Consider the following 11,817-nt stretch of genomic DNA (forward strand, 5'->3'; position numbering starts at 1 on the left):
TATTCTACTTCGCTGCTTGTGTAAATCTTCGGCAGCAGCGCGATTACGCCACTGCCGAAAATTTACACCAGGAAATGACCAATAATTCTTGCATAAGTGTCTGGTGCAGAGCGAAATCTTCGCGCTACAGTTCGCGAAAACCTGACCGGCACTTCCACGGCCGCCTGCTCTTCGTGACTTTCGCGGAGGCTCGTAACCGTAAGCGGTAATATTTCTTGCCAAGTTGGAATGGTCCTTGTCTTCAGACGTGTACTCATCGCTGGTAGACGCACCAGAACACGAATCCATACTCGCGGTGGCGGCGTAAGCGTGCTTCGAATGACAGCGGCCCGCCGGCTGGCTATCCGACGAGAGTGTCGTGACGTCACGCCTTCCAACTCCCGCGGGTCGGGCGGCGAGGCGCGCGCTCACAAAAACGCCAAAAATAAAGCCATCAGCTCAAAAATGAGCACGGTGACTACTTCTTTTCGTTTTAATCACACATTGACGATTCATTTTTAGCATTTTCGTAAAATTTTCAGATTTTGTGTCCGTATCCCTTTAAGAGTCCTTTGAAGCACATCCCAAAACAATATTTCATCTTTACAACTTATGAAGCTGTGCTCTATACTTTGGGGTACATCGCAAAGGCGTAGTAGATACAAAAATCCTTTCATTTTCTTTCATGGTATTTCTTTTAGGTACACATTGTTCTTTTATTTATTCACGTTGCCTCACCGGCTCCAGCATCGGAGCATTGTGTGAGAGGGGGGGGGGGGGGGGGGATTACATAGATAGGGGTAATGTCAGGAGCATGAGTAATATGACTATGCAAAAACAATGCTTATTGACTGTTAGTACCCATCACTGAAAAGTAAACACATTATACAATACTTAATAATGTGTTAGTATTTAGAAAAAATGGCCGTTACTTCGGCCCTAAAACTAGTTGGATCACGGATCTCCACGATGTTCTCAGGAAAACCATTCCAGTGAATGATAGCCTGCGGAAAATCAGATGAATTAAATGCAATGGTTCTACCAGAAATGCGTTGGAAGCTTAGAGGGTTGTTTAAACGACGTGAAGTGCGGCAAGGTTGTGCAAGAGGCAGCGTTGAATGATTGACACTATGAACTATCTTGTGGAATAGACAGATTAGGGCGATGATTCTCCTTGATTGCAATGTAGAAAGTGAGAGCGATGATTTAATGCTTGTTATGCTTGAGTGACGGTTGTAGTTCCTGGAAATGAAACGTGCGGCACGATTTTGAACCAATTCGAGCGAATTAATTAAATAAGCCTGATGAGGTGACCAAATGGGTGATGCGTACTCGAGTTGCGGACGAACAAATGTTTGATAGGCGAGCTTATGCGTAGTGGCAGGAGTTCCATGGAGATGGAGATGTTTCTTGCAAGAAACATAAAAAGATAAACGAGCTAACTACGTTCGAGTTCCATAGCGATGAGGACACCTACAGAGAGCACCATGGAATTCATATTCATTCTTGAAATGTGCTGCTCAGTTTACGGTCGATCTTCACAAGAAACAATAAAATGGTGGTACGGGTAAACACCTTACCAATACATAACACCAATCTGGAAGAAATTCGATTTTTTTCGTATAGCTCTTTCATTTGGATGGTCATTTGAATGAAATGAGTTACTGAAGAAATAACAGGTTCGGCATTTCGATCCAACATGCTTGTATATTGGACCACAATCGCACGTATACAATCCCCACAACGGGGAATCGACCAAGAAGTACGTCCGCATGTTACGATGAAGTACTATGGCACAAACCCACAACGGGGGATTGGCCAAGGAGTGGGTGGCGCATATCACGCCAACGTTAACAAGTACTTTGAGATGATCGCCGCGCCTTGATGACGATTACAATTTCTGTACTATGGCACATACCAACGACGAGGTATGGGCCAGAGTGGCCGGTACATTTAAAAGTAATTAGGAAGAAATACAGGCCAATGTAACATTATTCACATTGCGTAGCACGGATGCGCGAGAGCAACTGCGCACGCCAGTTTCCTTTACGTCAAAGACGCAGGAATGTGACGGCGCAACTTTATGACTTTTCATTAACCACTTCACGAAAGCTTCGATTCGCAAAGATTCCATCATGTGTGTTGGATTTGCACAATTTTTTCAACATCTACTAAGGACAAAATTTCTTAAAGCGGTAATTTTGTAGCTGCTTTCGCTTGCTTCGGATGGCTGGTGCTTCTCACTCTATAGACCACTGGGTAACATTGACCGACAAAGTGAAAATCAATCAGTAAATCACGAAAAAAAAACTTGCCTGCTTTGTCACCTAATCTGTCTGGGCTGATGAACTACGGTCATTTGGTGGTAGCAATAATAACTGCTACGCCTAATGTCTGAGGACTGCCGCACGAGTGAGACGTCCAGCGGAAGCGCCCGATTCGAGACAGAAGTGAACTGCGCAAAACAAAACTGCAGTGCATTCATCCTTTGGAGATGATTGGCGACGTTAATGCGTTTAGCATTAATTTGTATGACGGGTGTGTAATTAGTTATGAAGTATTTTATACGTTATGATGATTATTTCTGTTATTTATGATTAGGGAAGTAACAAGACGAAGACTCAGTTGTGATATGCACAAGTGCAGAGTGTTCAATAAAGAACTTGACATGCTGTCTTTATTTGTTTTATACACTTTCTCTATTTGTACCTCCGTATAAGTACATCTTCTCTAGAGCCACATATGTACCCACAAAGAGCAAGTGACCACTGGTTCACCGCGGTGGACCTGCGTCGTCTCCACCCGCATAGCGCTGGCGAGCGGCTTCGGCGCTAGTCTTCGTCAAGCTCTAATCAGCTTCTTTGGGTGAGGCATGGACACGGTCAGGGTGCTCTCCGAATGAGTCACGTGGAGTGGTGTCATATATGTGACGTGTACGCTGCGGGGCTGCTCTAAGGGCAGGCAGGACCAAATAGAGTTGTCCACGCGGTCAATTTCTCGACATTCGAGTGCACAAGGAATATGTCCGATTTTGAATGCCCATTCCGGAGTGTAGGCCCATCGTACTCTCTAAATTACAGTGCTTCCAATCGGTTAAGCCCCGTGGCTATACAGGGCTTCTGTAATGGGGGCCAATGCGACTGAAAGCGGCAGCGCACCGCGTACTTTGCGAAGTGGTGGCTGTTCGCTGTTTGCGGCACCGAGAGTGCTTCTTTTGCAATAGAGTTCGTTGCTTCATTACTTGGGTCACCAACGTGGGATGGTTAAGAGAATAATATAGCTTTTTCTGGTGAAACATTTGATTAAAGCCAGTTATTTCCCACAACACGGGTTAGGAAGATCGCCACGGGAAAGTTTTTGAAGTGCAGGTTTCGAGTATAATAACACGATGGCGTTTTGTGCAAGGGCACCGTTTGAGCCTGCGTAGATTGGCTGTAATATATCAGCACTCCGTAATTGGTCGATGAGACTAGGCGTCCTAACCGGCTTCACCGTGCGAATGCAAGGCAATAAATTAAGAATGCAGCAGCGCGGGCTCCTTCATCCACGCTGGCCGACCCGTACGCCTACGGACTAAATCGCCAATGAGCGCGCCCCTGAAGGAGGTCTGAAATTTTTGGAGCATAACCCAGGGATGCTGAGATCGCAAATAATGTCCTCAACCAACTCAGAGTGCTCCGTCCGTTGCCCCTGTTAGAAATGGTTGATGCAGATGGTACGTAGAGTACTTAGCGCCACGCAAAAGTGATAACGAGGGCTAGTGTTGATTTTCGGGAAATGGGCTTTGCCAGGGGTGGGCTTGCTGAGCCAGGGAATCAGGTTCGACAATGCTTGAGAGGCCAATGGACCAAGCGGGAGAGACTGAGCCTCATGCATGACTTGGTTGTTTGATGCTGGCTAAGAAACGCGCTTAGACAAGCGTACACTTTTCCAGGGGATAATCTCATGTTCTTCATACTCGCTCTCCGAACAAGACACCAGTGGCAGTTGATAGAGTATGCGATTGGCCACTGGCGCCACGTGAAGTTTAAACATGAATTTCGGCTGGTTGCCAGAGCGCACGTCCGTCATTCATTGAAGTGCGTAGAAACTTTCCGATGTTGATTCAGTAGCACTAAGTACAGCTTGTCGCCGGGCTAGTCTGCTGTCTAGCATCATGCCCAGGAAACGAACGCTTGCACTGTGTTCCTATAAATGTCCACACAGCGAATAATGTGCAACGCTTTACCACATGGTATGGGCTTGTGCAAACACACCGCAGCTCACACCCGTAACACACCCCACCACACGGCAATGGGAGGCAGCGCTGTCCAGCTCCGACTCCACGGACCAGCTCAACTTAGTCAACCGAGCGAGAAGGGCAGCTAAGGCCGCTGGACTCCTGGACTGAGGGGCTCACCCACTGCAGAGCGGAGGAGCTACCTACGCTCGCGTGCTCTTTTGATTAAAGTTTATTCTCTCTCTCTCTCTCTCTCTCTGGTCGCTGGTCAAACTGTGTGGCGCTCCATGTAGTCAGTTGCAACCGCGTAGAGAGAGAGAGAGAGAGAGAGTACATTTTAATGAAGAGAAGGGAGGAGAGGTTGGCCTGGAGAGCGTGTCTCTAGCCTGGTACTCCTCACTGGGGTAAGGGGAAGTGGGAGATACAGAGAGAGGTAGGTACCAGGTGATTATGATATCGTACAATGAGCTACTATTTACACACGTTGTCCAATACGCGGTTGTGCACTTTTCACACACTACACGCAGGAGTAGTGTTGTCCACAACCGCGTAGCTTTTCGCCTAAATCCAGAGGTGCAGGGTAAAAAATGAATCACGACTTCTCAGCTGGTAGTGTGTTCATGAGTAGACTTGACCTTCTCAGCTATGCATGCTAGGCGAGCATACTGGCACCCTGACACCCATATGCAGATGTTGTCCTCGTAAATTGACACTTTAACTTGCCTGCAGCTGCTACTGAGCGCCTGTAGGAGGCCAGCCAAGGCGATGCTAAACAGCAGTGTATGTAAAGCGTGGTCGTCGTTTTCTATGGCTTTCACCTGGTTGATGGTAGCTGCTTGTAGAACGCACTCGTATATGCTTTCGTAATGCTTGCACCATATGAATAGCAACTGTTTAAAGTCCATTTTCTCTGCAGTGCTCGATGTGGCTTATAAGGTCTAAGATATCGTCCTGAATGCAGTCATACATGTTGGAAATATTCGATTGCGTTCGATAAACCCATTTGTAGATTACTTTTTTGTAACTAGCCCTTGTTTACGTCCCATCCTTCACGCTCTTGCCAGGATGAATCAATTCCAACTCACCCAACTTTCTCTGCCACTCTCGTACTAGAGACCAAATTAAGCCGGACAAAACTGGAGGCTAGGGTGTCTCCAATTAGAGTGTGAGCACGGCTCTGGGACGTTCAGCGTTTAAGAAATAGCTATGCGTCACTAACAGTGCAATCATGCTTTTTTTATATTATATTCGAGAAGTTATTGGTTCCCTGTCAAAGAAGCCGAAAATAAACAACGCTGAGCTAATACTTCCTTGGCAAACTTGTTTCTACAGCGTCCTGTTCATGTCAGAACTTAACATCGGCTCTAATTTGTTCGGTACCTCGACAAATACTGCGCCCATCGTGTGTTTCAGATCAGCCCACAAACACAACTCGATAACATGTTTTCGATGTATCCGTTTTTATTACTGTGTTTTCGTTAATTATATCCTTGCAGTATATTTTATTTTATTATCCCAGAGAGATTAATATCGCTTTTCATAGAGCGTCGTGGTCTATTGTCCGTTCCGCGTTAGTTTTATTACTAGATACAGTACTCGCGCTAAAGGTACCATAGATGTATATAAATGTTTCTTAACTGCTCAATGAAACAGCATATGTTCATTTATTGCATTCCAATGGTTCACAATGTATCACCGTTAAGTAAGAGCGTAATCCTGATTGACGCAATTCAACAGATAATGTTCGAATGTCACAGGTTGTAGGAAAATGCATTAAAAGGCGGGAACCAATAAACTTACTTCGTAATACTTCCACAAATAATGTGTAGGTGCAATTAAAAACAAGGCGCAGAGATAACCCAGATAGTGGTATAATTAACCATGTTGAGCGAGTTATCAATGACGGTAGTACTCACTAATGGGGAGACACATTTCTGCACTGGCGAGATGTTTTTACAGACAATAAATGTGAGTGCGCCATTGTATTGTCGGAATATGCTCACTGATTGAGCTCACTATCTGTACGGGGGCAGAGTACATATATTCCAAACCGCTACCGACGATTTTGCTGCCTGTCGCAGATAATAGGAAGATAAGAAGGGCGAGCGCCACAATGGTTGCACTCTGATAAAAGGGAGCCATGAAATGACTAATTAATTGTGCTAAACAAAGCACTTGTCATCCAGGCAATTTGTCTCATTAGTGTAAACGTCATCATATGCGTAACCTAAAATTATTAGGTGGATCGTAAAATATGTGCATATCCTAATTCTATTCTGTTGCAATTCTGCCAGGTAGAGTCAGATATGAAATACTCAACATTTTGGGCTTATTCAAATTTCATTGCATGTGTGGCCGAGCAGCTCCGCTGGCCACAAAGCCGCTTCTTATTTCCGTGTTTACCACTGCGCACCCTCTTGCACATATATTGCAGTAAATGGCAGTAATAGACATAACGAAGTAACGGATCTACCGAAGTAATTTCGGTTCCCCCCTCAACATTGTTAAAACAAGGTTCGAGTGCAAGTGCTGCTGAGGCCCCTGAGGTGACTGGGTTTGTGCGACTGTCTATGTGCAACTGGGCCGCAGAGCATGTGATAAATGTGATGATGATGAGTATTATAACAATGATGATGACGACGATGCCTATACTACGAATCAGCGATGCTGATGATGATGATGACTGATGACAAAGTTGGAAGGCACTTCAATGTTTAGTTATCGTCGATCAAACGTTGTCGCTCCAGCGCGGTACTCACAGTAGCTCACATCGCAATTCATACCGCCATGTTCTCCTCATCCGCTACTCGACCAAGACATTGTCTTTTAATGTATTTGCATTCTTAGAGTGCGTTTAGCACTTTCCGGGGGCTATGTTAGTATGTTTCTATCCGTGTTTGTGTCTGACCGTTTTCCCACCTACCTCGGCCACTGGGTAGCTCGTGGTCGAATGGGTAGCGCATGAGGCTGCTATGCTGAGGGAAGAAGGTTGGAAACCAACCATCGGACCAACTTCGGGCCCTTAATATGTGTACATACGTGCCACTCTTTAACGAACCTCTTTCACGTCGCCATGGGTTACTGTAGATGCGAGACTAAGTAGGCACCGCTGCTCTAAAAAACACCAGGATAGCTTAGTGGGTAAAGCATCTTAGAGGGGCAACAGCACACACATACGGGGACCGAGTGAAGCCACACAGCGCTAGTAACGCCGACTTGGGTTTGTGCCGCTGGTTCTCAAATGAACCTCTTTGATGCCCACTTGGGTCACTGTGTGCCAGTAGGTGTTCAATGAACGCATTTGACGCCAACTTGGGTCCGCCACCACGGTGTGCCTCGTAATTAGATGTCCGGGGAAAACACGGGGAATGCGGCAGATGGAAATTCAAGACGATGAGCAACACGAGAACAAGGTAGGAGCCAACGTTTCGACAAGTGGACTTGTCGAAACGAAGTAGACAAGTCCACTTGTCGAAACGTTGGCTTGTTCTCGTGTTGCTCATCGTCATAATTAGATGGTGGCTCATGAAACCTCCGAACTTAATTTTCTACGATAAATGTAGCAATAACAGGTTTAAAGGACATTCAGAAACACCAGTATAAGTTATTTTTTGCGGCTCTTCTTTTTCGCGTGTTGAAGAAAGCTTGAGAATTGTAAAAAAAATTTAGGACTATTTGATTTCGGAACCAACCTAGGTTACCGCAGAAGGTGTGACCACTGAGCGTCTTAGGAAGAGTGAAATTAGACAAAAACGTTGTGCGGGCATTCGGCGCTTTTCGCCAAAATGCGCACTGCCCACTGTGGCGACAAACGCTGCCCGTAGCCCGGGCGGCGAATAACACAGCCCTACATAGCCAATCGGCCTCTTTTGTGGGCCGATCTTCTGTTATTGTTTCGCACAGCACCTTCTGAAGCCGTAACATAAGTAGCGCGTGTGCCTTAGTTGACGTTCGGCAACGGACGCGCCGGCCCATACTCCGAGTAAAAAATGGAGGACGCTTGTCTTCTTTTCTGAGGTTTTACGCGCCAAAACCAGTTCTCGTTATGAGGCACGCCGTAGTGGAGGGCTCCGGATTAATTTGGACCACCTGAGGTTCTTTAACGTGCGCTACAACGCAAGCACACGGGCCTTTTTGCATTTCGCCTCCATCGAAATGCGGCCGCCGCGGCCGGGATTCGATCCCGCTACCTCGTGCTCAGCAGCGCAACGCTTTAGCTGAATAAGCCACCGCGGCGGGTGGCGGACACTTGAGCTTCGCCTTTAAGAGCAGAACGCGATATATCATTCAAAGATCCTTGACTGCTTCTCACGCTTCCCGGCAACTGCAGCTTATGTAACTGTAATGATTACCCGGGAAACGCTGGCGGCGAACGCTACGCACGCAGGCGAGCTTTCTGGTAGAAACGCGGCCTCTTTTGTGGGCCGATCTTCTGTTATTGTTTCGCACTTTTAATATTTCAGTCTCAGAAGATTTAACATAAAAGGCATGCGCTGTCGGCGCTTGGTTTCATAACATTTGTTTGTGGGCTGTGATTCTCAGAATTCCGAGCAATAACTTTGTCGAGAACCTAGGGCAAACTGTGAGCAACTTTAGTGGTACAAGAAGTATTTTAGTGCCGTATAAAATACTTTTCGCTCACAGGACGGAACGACGGCGCCGGACGTCGACACCGCGGATTTTCTGCGACACGCGGCCCTTAACGCGGCCGCGTTAAAAACGAGTGAAAGACCAAGATAAAAACGCCTGAGAATGCAAAAAAGGGTGTACGAAATCAATCCGGTCAAAATAAATCAGGCACTTGACGGCGTATATTTACTGCAGTTAAGATGCAGCGTTTCGCTGAGTAATCCCATATAGCGAAGAGAGTTGTTACTGGCGCATCACTAGCAGTGCAGTGCAGATGGCTCCACGTATATACCGACTATAGTATATGCGGCACTTACTATGCACGCGTATATGCGTGCTGTCTTGTGTAGAGCCACGTCGCGCGATCACGTATAGTTACAGTGAAACGCAAGTCGGCGAAAACAGAGAGAAGCCACTTCTGCGGTAAAAGGTTTGTCATCGTACGCACCACTGCAGTTTGGCATTTTCAGCAAGAAAGCGCACTATTTAAGGACATTTACTCTAGAAGACGCGGCGGCACCCTATATAGAACAACGAACAAAGGTGCGTCGATTCACCCCACGGGAAGGTTGCCGGAGCGAATAAAAACGTTGGACAGGATATTGGATTTCATTGGAAAAGCTCAGCTCATGAATTGCAGTCAGCCCTGAAAAAAGTGCCAAGGGGGCAAACACGAGAACAGCAGTTCCTAGTAGTTTTTTTTTTCATATAGAAGAATGTACTTTACAATCAATCACTCAGTGAAGCTCGTCAAGCATGCGCGAGTGCGTATATGCCAGCAAACTGTGATGAGGACAGCTTACCTAGCGACCGTGGGCTGTCGACGAACGGTGACTTATGAATGCCGCACCTGTATGTATGAAATTCGCTCAACAAAAGTCGCGCAATATCAACACCGGTAGGCTATCCTTTTATCTGTTCCATGGCGACGGAAGTTATTGGGCTTGTTTGCTGTTATTGGGCTTGTTTGCTAGTTATTGCGCCCGCTTATTTGCTATCAGTGGGTATTTTGTCACCGCAATAAAGTCGAGAGGTAAATGAGTCACGATAAAATTTTAATATGCTTTATTGTACCTCAGCATAACGATTTAAAAGGTCTGTGCGGGGCTTGTAAAAAGAAAAGAAAAAAAAGTACAGGCGGAAAAGAGAAGAGCTAGTACTGATCGAATGGCTGACTCATTGGGATATCTATTTGGCTATTACACACACACACACCAGGAGTATGAAAGGTTTCGTGTTTCAGAACGAACTTAAATTTTAGGTCTTTATGTGCGAAACCTTGATGACACGCCTGCAATTAACGTAGTACCTCAAGGTTCAGTATTAGGTCCGCTTTTGTTTTTAATATACAGGGTGATCAAAATTAAGTTGACAGGTTTTGTTTTTTTAATTAGGCGCTGAGACGTAGATGTAGACCACCTCTACAGTAGGGTTATGTGGCGAGAGGGACACAAAGTGAGATGATAATTATCGCTGTTAGCAGTGCACTTAACAAAAATTGAATAATTAACTTCTAAATGGCTGCAGTAAGCAGGCACGTTTGTAGTGAAAAGTTAGAGGCAGTCGTGTTTATACAGAGTTCCACTTGGCAGAATTCTCCTAGCGTATCCGTGCTTTGAGATATCGACCTGCGAAGTTTAATTGCCGTTCGCATGATTACGCATGTCAGACAGTACCAGGCGCATACCCTTATCTCGGTATAACAGAAGCTACCATCGTTATAGGCTGCGCGGTTCCGTGTTTGGATAGCGGTTCCGACTTGTGCGCTTTACGATTACGCCAGCCGAGAGTCAAAGGGAGTCAGTTATCACTTTTGCCTATGCCTCATCCCCGTTGTCCGACTAAACGCCATACGCAAAAGGTGCGTCACATAAGGGAGGAGCTTTGCGCTGGTCGTCACTGTGAATTTTTACTTCTTGATTTATGAACTGGAACCAACCTTTCCAACTTTCCAGTCGGATGGCAGTGTGGATTCATCAATTGATTGTTGGAATATCTTGCATAGCATAATACTAGGATATATTTTGGTACTTTTTAAGAATTTAGCATTGATGAGGTCAATTCCTGGGCTTGAGGACACTTTCAATGATTCGATAATTTTTTCAATGCCAAGGTGTTGAATAATTACTGGATTCATTGTTAGAGAATCAAAACACTGCACGTTGGGAAATGTCGACGAGGTTGTAACAAAATTATGACAAAGTACATCATTTAACACTATAGGGCAATGGGCAACTGGGATTGCTTCCTCAGAGGAGTCAAGTAACGTGATTTCGCTGTTACTGTCGGGGTTAATGGTTCACCAAAACGTTTTTTGAATCATTACTGAGCATAGTTGGCGAAGTATTTTGTAGGAAATTATTACGAGAACTTTTCAGTGCGGAGACATAAGCATTATTCGCTTTCACATATGCATCCCACTGCTGCTCGGAGGGAGAATGCTTGGCAGAGCGATGGCGCCGCTTTTTTTTTTTTTTTTTGTTACAAAGTCGTTTTCAATGCGAGTTATACCAAAGTGCTTTTGAATGCGAAAAAACAGTGCGCATATGTACGTGCCATTGATGTAGTTCATGACTTTTGTTGTAAAGATATTCCAGTTAGTTTCGGTTGTTCGGCTTTCGAACTCATCTAAGAAAACGTTTAGAAAGGTAGACAGTTCATTACGAATAGCTTCAAAGTTGGGTTTGCTTTAATTACGAAGGGACTTTTTGACTCTCGGGTTTATTGACTGATAATATTTTACTTCAAAACAAAACGCTAAATGATGGCTAATACCAGGCAGATACGATAAATCAGGGACCATATCACGACAGTTCGCTAGTATAAGGTCAAGCGTATTTGCGGTATTGTGCGATAGTCTCGTAGGATGTGAATCAAGCTGATAAAGAGAAAATACCGAGCAAATATTGATAAAGTCGAGGCTTTCTGATGAAAACGGTTTCAAAGCAGGGGGATCAGAAGACCAGGAAATGTTGGGAAAGTTGAAGTCT

Source organism: Dermacentor silvarum, chromosome 7 (assembly GCF_013339745.2).
Source record: "Dermacentor silvarum isolate Dsil-2018 chromosome 7, BIME_Dsil_1.4, whole genome shotgun sequence".
NCBI classification, from domain to species: domain Eukaryota; kingdom Metazoa; phylum Arthropoda; class Arachnida; order Ixodida; family Ixodidae; genus Dermacentor; species Dermacentor silvarum.